Source organism: Panicum virgatum, chromosome 9N (genome assembly GCF_016808335.1).
Source record: "Panicum virgatum strain AP13 chromosome 9N, P.virgatum_v5, whole genome shotgun sequence".
Taxonomy (NCBI): domain Eukaryota; kingdom Viridiplantae; phylum Streptophyta; class Magnoliopsida; order Poales; family Poaceae; genus Panicum; species Panicum virgatum.
The window spans coordinates 43,979,362-43,991,399 of record NC_053153.1 but is presented as its reverse complement, the minus strand read 5'-3'; the positions used below and the strand labels follow the sequence as shown (position 1 = coordinate 43,991,399).

At 48.7% G+C, this 12,038-nt stretch overlaps 1 non-coding gene across 1 annotated transcript; it reads left to right on the top strand.

The window, feature by feature from the left end:
- The first annotated feature begins 10,708 nt into the window (after positions 1–10,708).
- Positions 10,709–10,815, top strand: LOC120693561. The gene has a single exon (XR_005683024.1). It is a non-coding gene; the product is annotated as a small nucleolar RNA R71 (small nucleolar RNA).
- The last annotated feature ends 1,223 nt before the right edge of the window (positions 10,816–12,038 follow it).

Sequence of the window (12,038 nt, the reverse complement as noted above, 5' to 3'; positions counted from 1 at the left end):
GATGACCGCAAGAAGCAGGAGCACTTCATGGAGGGTCTTGAGGACTACCTCCAGTACGCGCTGCTCAACCTCCGCTTCGACGACTTCAACCATCTGGTTGACAGTGCGCTCAACACTGAGCGTAAGCACCTGGAGATGGAGGACAAGAAGAGGAAGGTTGTCCCCGTTGCTTCCGGCAGCAACACTCGTCCTCGACTCCAGCAGCCCCAGCAGTACCAGCCTCAGTACCGGCCTCCTCAGCAGTACCAGCAGAGGCCACCGCAGCAGTATCCGCCTCGACAGCAGCAGGCTGGGCAGGGCCAGAGGTTACCGGCACCTCCGGCTCGTGCTGCTCCACCTGCTCCACCGGCACTGCAGGCTCCACGTCCGGCAGCTCCTACCGGACAGCAGGCTCAGGGATCTCCTCGCACCTGCTTTCACTGCGGCCAGCCGGGGCACTACGCCAACGCTTGCCCCCGGAAGGCGCAGGCGGGACAGCAGGGGCGCCCAGCTCAGCCCAGGGCGCCACTTCAGGGCAGAGTGAACCACGTGACGGCCGAGTCAGCGGCCGAGGCTCCCAACGTGGTTATTGGTACGTTCATGGTCAACTCCCATCCAGCTTCAGTGCTTTTCGATACTGGTGCTACTCATTCTTTCATCACCAAGTCATTTGTTGAGGAGCATAGTTTCTTTACCACTGCATTAAAGAACTGTCTGCTAGTTTCTTCACCGGGAGGGGAGTTGAGATCCCATATTGTTTGCCCCCGAGTCAGTGTAGCCATAAGGGGGGCAATGTTCAGTGCTAATCTGAGGGTGCTGGACACCAAGGGTATCGATGTGATTCTGGGAATGGATACTCTTGCCAAGTGGGGAGTCAGAATTGATTGTGCTCATCGAGCAGTTCACCTGACAGCATCTGATGGCCAAGAGGTGACAGTCAGTGCTTCAGAACCCTCGGGATTTCTTCATCAGATGGAGGCTAGACCCACGGACGGTATTCGCGTGGTGTCTGAATTCCCGGATGTCGTTCCGGATGATCTGCCAGGTATGCCGCCCGAACGCGCCATTGAGTTTTGTATTGATCTCTTGCCTGGCACAGCTCCTATTGCAAAGCGGCCCTACCGCATGGCACCTATAGAGCATGAAGAGGTCAAGAAAACTATTGATGAGTTGCTAGCCAAGGGCTATATCCGTCGCAGTTTCTCTCCTTGGGCTTTTCCATTACTGCTGGTAGATAAGAAGGATGGCTCGAAGAGGATGTGTGTGGATTATTGGGAGCTAAATGCAGTCACTATCAAGAACAAGCATCCACTGCCCCGTATTGAGGATCTCTTCGATTTGCTTCGAGGTGCTCGTATATTCTCGAAGATTGATCTTCGTTCGGGATATTTTCAGCTGAGGATCCGTCCTGGGGATATTCCGAAGACGGCATTCACCTGCAAGTACGGGTTATATGAGTATACAGTCATGTCCTTCGGCTTGACTAATGCCCCGGCTTACTTCATGCATCTGATGAACATGGTCTTCATGGATTATCTGGATGTCTTTGTGGTGATTTTCATTGATGATATTCTGATCTTCTCCAAGACAGAAGAAGAGCATGAAGAGCATCTGAGGCTTGTGTTGCAGAGATTGAGAGAGCATCAGCTGTATGCCAAGTTCAGCAAGTGCGAGTTCTGGATTGACGAGGTACCATTCCTCGGTCATGTTATCTCTCAGGGAGGCATTGCTGTTGATCCAAGCAAGGTGAAGGATGTGCTAGAGTGGGAGACACCGCAGACAGTGAAGGAAGTCAGATCTTTCTTGGGCTTAGCTGGATATTATCGGAGGTTCATTGAGAATTTCTCCAAGATCGCGAAGCCTTTGACTTCTTTGCTGGAGAAGAATGTGGCTTTCGTATGGACTGATGAGCGTCAGAAGGCCTTTGATGAGCTGAAGAAGAGGTTGACTACGGCGCCAGTCTTGACTCTGCCAGACCAGACGAAGAGATTCACGGTATATTGTGATGCTTCGAAGGATGGTCTTGGGTGTGTTCTGATGCAGGAGGGCAGAGTGATAGCTTATGCTTCACGACAGTTACGTCGGCATGAGCTGAATTATCCTACTCATGATCTCGAGTTAGCCGCAGTTGTGCATGCTCTGAAGATTTGGAGGCATTACTTGTATGGGCAGCGGTGTGATATCTACACTGATCACAAGAGCCTCAAGTATATTTTCACGCAGAATGAGCTGAACATGCGGCAGAGAAGATGGCTGGAGTTGGTCAAGGACTATGATCTGGAGATTCACTATCATCCGGGTAAGGCCAATGTTGTAGCAGATGCTCTGAGCAGAAGAAGTTATGTCAACATGGCCGTGGCTTTCCAGATGCCTCCAGAGTTATGCGAGGAGTTCGAGCAGTTGAGTCTGGGCTTCTTGCATCATACTTCTAGTGCAGCATTTGAGGCAGTACCGACTCTAGAGTCAGAGATCAGGCAGCATCAGAAAGATGATGAGAAGCTGCAGGAGATTCGTGAGTTGCTCAAGAAGGGCAAGGCCCCACATTTTAGAGAGGATGATCAGGGTACCTTGTGGTACAAGAACCGGATCTGTGTGCCAGATGTGAAGGATCTTCGGAAGTTGATTCTGAGTGAGGCCCATGATACAGCTTACTCTATTCATCCGGGCAGCACGAAGATGTATTACGATCTGAAGGAACGTTTCTGGTGGTATGGAATGAAGCGTTCAGTGGCAGAGTACGTGGCTATTTGTGACACCTGTCAGCGTGTCAAGGCTGAGCATCAGAGGCCAGCAGGTCTGTTACAGCCTCTGAAGATTCCAGAGTGGAAATGGGAGGAGATCACTATGGACTTCATTGTTGGATTGCCTCGTACTCAGAAAGGGTACAACTCTATATGGGTAGTAGTGGATCGATTGACGAAGGTTGCTCACTTCATACCAGTGAACACTACTTACTCCGGTGCTAGACTTGCAGAGTTGTACATCTCTCGGATTGTCTGCTTGCATGGAGTGCCCAAGAAGATCATATATGACAGAGGGTCTCAGTTCACTTCTCGGTTCTGGGAGCAGCTCCATGATTCGTTGGATACGAAGCTGCGTTTCAGTACGGCTTATCACCCTCAGACCGATGGGCAGACAGAGAGAACCAACCAAGTGTTGGAGGATATGCTGAGAGCTTGTGCCATTCAGTACGGTACTAGTTGGGATAAGTGCCTGTCATATGCTGAGTTTTCATATAATAACAGCTATCAGGCCAGTCTGAAGAAGTCTCCCTTTGAGGCACTGTATGGCAGAAAATGCAGGACTCCTCTCTATTGGGATCAGATTGATGAAAAGCAGCTCTTTGGCCCTGAGATCATAGATGATGCAGAGCAGATGGTTCAGGCTGTGCGAGAAAATCTGAGGATTGCACAGAGCAGACAGAAGAGCTATGCTGATGGCAAACGGAGAGATCTGACCTTCAGTGTCGGTGATTATGTGTATCTGAAGGTGTCTCCGATGAGAGGAATCCGCAGATTTAATGTCAAAGGGAAGTTAGCACCTCGGTATGTGGGGCCATTCAAGGTGCTGGAGCGGAAAGGCGAAGTTGCTTATCGCCTGGAGTTACCTCTCAGCCTCTCAGGAGTTCATGATGTCTTCCATATATCTCAGCTGAAGAGGTGTCTGCGAGTACCCGAGGAGCAGGCACCACTGGATGGAGTCGATGTGCAGGAAGATCTGACCTATACTGAGCATCCGGTGAAGATCCTGGAGACATCAGAGAGGGTCACTCGGAACAAGCGCATCAAGATGTGCCGAGTTCAGTGGAGTCACCACAGTGAAGCTGAGGCTACATGGGAGCGAGAAGATGAGCTAAAGAAGACATATCCAGATCTCTTTGCTAGCCAGCCCAGCTAAATCTCGAGGACGAGATTTCTTTAAGGGGGTAGGGTATGTAACACCCTAATTTAAATTTCAGCATTTATTAATAAATTTAATTGGCTCTATTTAAATTTCTAAGGTTTATTGTGTCTAGTATGGCATTTAATTTAATTTTGTTCTTAAGTAATTAAAATTTATCATAGGTTTAAATTTTTGTTGCATTCATGCTGGTGCATGGTTTTATTTTTGTTTGAATGCATAGGAGTTGAATTCAAATTTTGTTTGAATTCAAATAGCTTTGTTTGAATTAGAAAATAGAAATAGAAAAGGTAAAAGAAAACCCAAACCCACCTCAGCCCAGTCCAACCCTTTCCTCTGGCCCAGCATTCTCCCACCTCCCTCTCTCGCGCGGGCCCAGTCCGCTCTACCCGCGCGGCCCACCCACGCAGCAGCTCTCCCCCTCTCTCCCCTGCGGCCCACATCCCTCACTCACGCTCAGCCCAGTTCACCCCCTTAGCTCCCCGCACCGGCCCAAGCGCTCCGGCCCACCCTCTCCCACGCGCTAGGCCCGCTGCACCCGCGTCGCCCGCATCCCTCCCTGTCTCTCTGTCCAGCCGGGCCCGCTGGCAGGACCTTCCCCTTCCTCCGCCCGAAATCGTCGCTGGACTCCCTGCTCCGCCCGTGCCGAGCCCCGCTGCCCCGTGGGTCATACCGGACCACGCAGGGCCACTCGCCAGCCACCCCTGCCCCTTTTACTTCTAGAAGCGCCACCACCCAAGTTCGGGATCACGCCGAGCTGTTGCGCGATCCCGTTTTCCTCGCGCCGGTCACGCCCGAGCCCGCCGCCAAATTCTCCGGGCATCCTTCCTTATTGCACCACCCGGGATCTCGGCACGGCCTCCTTAAACACAGCCCGGCCTTCCCCTACGCTGCACATGCCACCCCTGCACTCCAGCGCCACCAGAACCCGATTCCCACCGCCCCTGTCTAGCTCCGCCGTAGCAGAACTTCAACGCCGCCGGTAAAGACTCCGCCGCCCGGTTTTCTCGCCGCCGTGGCGTGCCGGATCCAGCTGACCCCTCTACCTGCTTCACAGTGACGCCAGGCATCGACCCGTGCCACCCAGAGGCCAGGAGGAGCCCCGCAGCACCCTTCTCCGCGAGCGCCGCCCGTGACCGCCGCACGACCTCGCCGCCGGCTCTCTGCGCTGCGCAATCCGGCCGACTCGACCCCCGGTGAGCCCCAAACCCACCTCCCCTCTCTGCTTTGCGGGTTGTTTTAGCTGTATTACACCCTAGCCACCCGAGCTCGCGCACTCCGGCGATAGCCGCCGCCGCAGCGCCTCCCAGCCGCTTGCACGCCCATCGGAGGCCCGCGCGGATGCCCTAGGTGTTCTGACCGTTCCGCGCGCAGTCTCTAGAGCCTAGCCACGCTCGTTTTCGTGCCCGGACGGCCAAGTTTGGCCGGTCCGGCGATCCCCAGCCGTGCACCGCCGCGGGGACGCCGTCTCCGGCGAGCAGCGCCGCTGCCCCCGCGCGCCCAGACTCATCGTGACCATCCGATCGCAGCTCCACGGCTCACAATAGATCTAGCCCGAGGTCAACCAAACCAAAAACGGTCAGCACTGGCGTTTGTGCAAAATAGCCCCTGTGTTCTTCCGAAATCAAGCCGCGCTCCATCCAGTTCAAAATAATTTCCAACCAGGCCCTGTTTTTTTTTGCTTAGGCCCCTGGCTTTTCTCAGATTAGAACCCGCAGTCCTGAGCCGTCAGTTTTGCACGCTAGCCCTTAGATTTAATGGTTAATTATGTTTAAGTCCCTAGTTTTTGCAGAAAAACCGCAGAAACTTAGTTTTTATCGCATTTAAGCCCCTGAACCTTGTTGTAGGCCTAGTTTACGCGTTTTAGCTCCGTTTTTAGCGTTCTTTATATCCACGCGATCGTTGTAACGCGTAGAATAGTTTTAGACTAGTTTAGTGTGCTGTTCTCATGTATTGATGTACTGTTCTTTAGTTTTTGTTAGAGTTTGCTTGTATGCTTATTATTGTGCATTGTTTTGGCCATGTGTTCGTGAGTAGACGTTGATCCATCTGAGGAGCCCCAGTACCAGTACCCGGAGCAGCCGTCTTCGGACCACTTTGAGCAGCAGCAGGGGCAGTACGAGGAAGGCAAGTATAACATGAACAACCTATCATCTTTAAATACAATTTCATACTGCATTTTAATACTGTATGCCTTTAAGGATTTCCTAGCCAGTTTATATCCTTTAAATATACCCTTGGGTTGCATTTTGGTTAGTTGTGCTAGGTTGCTGCGCTATAACACACTCTGGTCCTTTTTAATTAATTTGACTAATGGTTTACTTGAACTTAATTCTGAGAGTGGCACTCTGTGTGGCTTGAGTGGCTCACGTCTCGTTAAAATTGGCTTTTGTTAGAAACATGGTTTAGGGGGCCAGCACGGTGCTTAGTGCTTGGTTGGCCACTCTCCATAAGGACCGGTTCATAGAGTGACAACCTGGGACAACAGCGCTACCACAAGACTGGAATGGGACGGTCTTGGCTTACTAATTAGGCCATTTTGGTTCGGGAGTAACTTACCGACGGGGCATGGGGGGTGGTGAGCTTCAATGGTGGCCAGGCTACGAGGCTGGTCTGTGTGTCTTGTACCCCCTCGAGGTGGTTACCATCGTTGCGGAGCCTGATTCCTTAGCGGTTACACCTTGCCAATGTGTCCTTTGTAACGGCCTCGTAGTGAGTTTGCTAGTCATCTCACCTAAGGAAGTGTGATGAACAACTGGCGTAGCTCACGACTTGTGGGTAAAGATGTGCAACCTCTGCAGAGTGTAAAACTGGTATACTAGCCGTGCTCACGGTTATGAGCGGCCCAGATCCTCCTTTTGATTAGTGAAGTTATCTCCTTCCGACGAGGGAGGTGCTTCTCGGGGTTTCCTTGGTGGCTTGGTTTTAGTTTGGTTTCTCAGTAGTTACATGATTAAACTTGATTAATTACTATGTAACTGGGTTAATGGTAATTCATCAACTTGTAGTAAATAGCTTTAACAAAATTTTGCCAAGACTTAAAAGCTAATGCAGTTGAGTCAGCCAACCTAGAGCCTCATAGTTTGTGTTATACTTGTTGAGTACAAGTTGTGTACTCACCCTTGCCTCTTCTCTACTTTTTCCTCTTGGCTACGCTACTGCTGCTCAGTTCCTGCCGACGCGAGGGAGTTCGCTCAGCGCTACCAGGACTACGAGGACTTCTAGGTGTTCGTCTCCCAGTCGACGTCCCTGTGGCGCCCTGCTTCAGCTTCGGAGAGCTTTTACCGTATTTGTACTTCGCTTCCGCTGTATCAGACATTCTGTCATTATTGTAACAAATAACATTCGTATTCGCTTTATTATATCTTTTTACGTGATATGTGCTAAGATATACTGTTCATTCTGTTGTATATACGTGTGACTTGATCCTGGCACGTATATGATTGCTCGGTTTATGTTCTTTTATAAACCGGGTGTTACATATTACCACACATGTCAAGTCAAGTTTAAAAGGGTACCAATTATTGTTTTTCAAACACATTGCACTCAACACATGCACACATACATTTACACACAAGTTTGCAAGAACTAGACATAGGGTTTTTATTTAAGTTTTCTTAGCTCATTTGTGTGTGAAATTATGTTATTTGACTGGCTTTGGTTAAACTGACACCAGAGGTGTCACAGCAGCGGAATCTAATTTGTATAGCCCAAGTAAAAGAAAATCAAAGAGCATTCGGGCCTTTCTTGAGTGTGTGACCTTGGATTAAATAAGCCTCGTCGATATACGTATGGTCGCCCTCAATGAAAGGAATAGAATTCCCCTCTAAGGCACCAATACGTGTAGCGATACGAGTAATTAAAGAAGTGCACTCAATAGGACCCGTCATCTTGAAATTCAAAAGCCATTGCTTAACCAAAACTTACGCGGGGGAGATTTTGATCTTGTTGACCATGGCATAAAGAATGAGCAACTCATCGTTGCGCATGGGTCGGACATCATCTCTTGGAAAGAGAGTGGTGGTTAACTACTTGTGTAACAACTGAAGAGTTGGATTATGAATGTCACCGCACCGAGGTGCGAACTTGCCATGGACAACTTGACCTGAAATCTGGCCCCAAAATTCATGACGATTAAAACCGCGGCAAGCTTGATCGAGAGAAATCGGCCAGCATTTGTTGAAATCGAGGTGGCCGGCAAAAGTTTTCCAAGAAAGCAAATACTCTTTCCCGAAAAGTCAAAAATAAACCACGTTTTCCACCTCCCGAAGAGTGCAAAGAAATTGGATGGTGAGGAGTCGAGAACTGTACTCCTTAACGGGAACGAAGTTATCCCATCCAATTGCATGCCAAACGTTAGAGAAGTCTTTGTACATACCTGTTTTGATGAGGAGGTCTAGATCGAATGCTCGGGTGTGGACAAAGCTTCTATTCTTGAGGATGGCGTAGCCTTGTCGTTCATGATCATCTCGCAAGTCGAGGTACGGTGCATCTTCCGCATCAATCTCTATGACCTCGGCTTGCGGTTCGGCTTGCATCTCTTTGTATTGTTCTTCTTCCTCATAGTCCATCATGCTTGGTGTAGGCGTAGGTTCGGGTGTGTACGAGCTTGAGCCACCCGGAGAACGGGATGAACTTCCACCCATCATCTTCTTGAGTGTGCCAGAGACCTTCCGCCCTAAGCCTTTCATGATGGAACAAAAACACGTGCAACTCGAAACGGGTTATGTTAGTGAAACCAAATCGAATGCTCTTACCCGTGAGTTGCTCCTTCTTTCTTGCAGCAAGGAAATGAGAAAGAGAGGTCTCTTGAATTCAAATTTTGAGCAAAAATCCAATGAAAACCCGAGAGCAAAGTTTGAGAGAGTTTGAGAGGGAGTGTGTGAATGAGAATTGAGTGTGAGAGCTCAACACTCACCCCTCGACCTCTATTTAAAGGGAGAATGGCCGGGCACCGTTGGAGGAGACCATCCTCAACGCCTAGTGACCGTTGGAGAAGGGTGGGCCCACTAGCCGTTGGTAGGGGGCCGGCCAACCCTAGGGTTCGTCTGAACCCTAGGTGGCCCCCTGCTGACAGCCAGGGCTCACTACCCTTCTAACGGTCATAAACTTTTTAAACTTTGGTGCCGGTCAAACTTTGCTCCGAAAAGATGTTCAAATTTATTTTCCAAAGGATTTTCATGCCCAGAAATATTTTTAGATTTTTGTAAAGATTAGAAAAAGTGCTAAAAAAAGTTTCTAGCATGCAAGTGCGTTTTGAAAATTCAAATATGCAGTGGGAAAAAGTAGAAAAAGTTGAGAAAAGCAAAATGGTGGAAAGTAAATATGAGATACGTACCGATTTACCTTTGGTAAGGGCTCGTCGTTTTGAGTCTGACGAGCGGGACCTTTCTCCTACTATGATTACATTGCTCGGCTTGTCCTGGAGAATTGGACGAGGAAGAGCTTGCGACCTTACGCCACACCTTCTTTGTACGTCTTTTCTTGGATTGTGTGGTCGTAGGTTCTTCTGGCTGGGATTCTAGTGCACCCCAGAGTGGACTTTTGTCGTGAGCCTATTGGATCACAAACATCTGCTCCTTCCTATGGAGAAATTTAAAGAATATGCTGTCCACCCCGATGCGGAACTGGACTTCTCTAGATCCAACATCGATCCTAGCCTTCACACTATTCAGGAAGGGTCGTCCAGGAATAAGGTCTAAACCCAGGTCCCCTTCCATGTTAAGAATGATGAAGTCGGCGAGGACGAAGCAGTTTCGGATTCGTATGTAGATGTTTTCGACTATCCCTTCGGGATGTCAGACTTTGGAATCTGCAAGTTGTACGAACATACGGGTCTGGGAAAGAGCAGGATACTGTAGTTGTTCAAAGATTACCTTGGGCATGATGTTTATGCTTGACTCAAGGTCGCGAAGGGCCCGTCTATAGGATTGATCGAAGATGGAACAGCTGATCATGGGCACCCCTGGATCTCCATGTAGTTTCGCTGTCAGCCCGCCCCATGCATTCATCCTTGGGTGTGTGGTTTTTCCTGCATGGTTAGTGCGAGAAGTCTGCCGGGGAAGGTTGCCCCACCCGGTAGACACCATATTTTCAGTTTCAATGGGTGTTTCGGGTTGCCCCGGAATCTTCCTGGACTCAGAGATAGGAACAACAGCTGCGATTTGCGCAAGTTGTGTTTCTATCATTTTGTTGAAACTTAGTTGATTTTTAAGAGCAGAAGAAAGAGTTTCAACTTTAGCATTTATGTTTTCCAAAATTTTATCATTGGCAGGAAGATTTTTGTTTAAAGATTCATTTATTTTATCTTGGCCAAAAACAAGATCACTCAAAGAGGGTTGGTTCAAATTGAAATTTGAGTTAAAGTTGTTACCTCCTCCTTGGAATGGTGGGCGTGCCTGACCCCACCCCTGGCCTCCTTGTGGACGATACCCGGTGTTGTTGTTGTTGATGTAAGCTGCGTCTTCACAGGTCTCGGGGTAGTCATTCCCTGAGTGGCCACCGTCACAACAAACCTCGCACGTTAAGTACGAGTTCATGGCATGGACGGGAACAGGCATCTGGTGCCGGTTCCCTTCATCGAGTTTCTTTAGTAGGAGGTCCAGCTTGGCGGCGAGCATGTCCGTCTCCTTGATGGTATGCATTCCGCCCTTGGTTCTAGGCTGGGAACGCTCCACGTTCCAGCCCTGGTTGGAGACCATCTTTTCAATTAAGGCCGTAGCCTTGGCAATTATAAGGTCCAGATAGGCTCCTCCAGCAGTAGCAAAAAGGGGGGCTCTGGATGTTGTCGTTAGCCCATTGTAGAAGCTTTGGAGTACGACCACTCGTCATCCCATGATGAGGACTGGCGAGTATGTATTCTTGCAATCTCTCCCAAGCTTCTGGGATGGATTCCATCCCTGTCTGCTAGAAACATGAAATTCTTCCACACAGGGCATTTGTTTTGCCCAACGGGAAGAATTTGGCGAGGAACGCCGCCAATCGGAGGGGATGAAAAGAAGTGATTCACCATTTCCGAGATGGATATTTCCCTCCCCGATCAAAGGCTTAAATTATTCGCAAGAGGAAGAACCGATTGGTGAGTTGAAAACATTGGAGCAAAGGTGAAGAAAACAAATAGAGGAAGGTTGATTGAAGGAACATCGGCGTCGGCACAACAAGAAAATTTAGAAGTAAAGCTTCCACCACCAAGTTCTGTTTATTGGAGGAATGAATTTCAAGGTGCATCAAGTGGACAAGGACACCTGCAAGGATGGATGAGTCAATGTGAATGAAACCAAGATCAAGCATGGGGGCATGGTATGGCGGCGCCTCCACCGGTGTACCCGGCGCCCCCACCATTTAGCAACTATGGCTACCCACCCCCATCATACCAAGGAGAGATGCCCGACCCGTCATTTGGAGCACAATATTTTGACCTCCCTCAACCGGAACAAGGAATGAGAATCATGGGTGCCTATGCAAGAAGAAACATGGAAGACATAGATGCCATCCGGAGGCACACAAGCCAACTAGAAGATGGAACCGCGGGAATTGCATATCAAATGGGACTTCTAGGCCTAGCGCCACCGGAACAATTTGATGGAGGAGCATTTCAACAATATTATGACCAAGGATACAACGCAAGAGGCAATCAAGAAGAGTGATCGATGACAAGACAATGAATAAAATGCTCGCACGTGTGGTTTGGATTTTTCTATTTCTTTTCATTTATTTTCAGCATGTGTGCAAGCTTGTGTGTGCGTAGCAATTTTCTGTTTTATTTTCAGTATGTGTGCAAGTTACTTTCTTTTGCTTTCATCACCATGATAAATAAATGTATCACCCACGCTTTAATGTTATGGTTAGTAATGATGATAGAAAGTTTGTGCCATGTTAAAATATGATGATCGTTGCCGCCTTGTCTACTTTCTTGTGCTTGGTTTGTGCATGTTTAAACTAATGCTCTCCCTAACATGATCTGAAAAATTAATTAAATGCCAGCTAATTCAATTGTGGAGGTTTGATAAATTAAGACCCACATCTTTCTATTCTTACTCTCTTACTTAAGCTTGTCAAGGAAATTTTAATTCAGATTTAATTTTGAGCTAACCTTGTCAATGATACCTTTTGCAATTGCTCTACCCTTCTAAAAGCCTAAATGTTATATCAGGACAAAC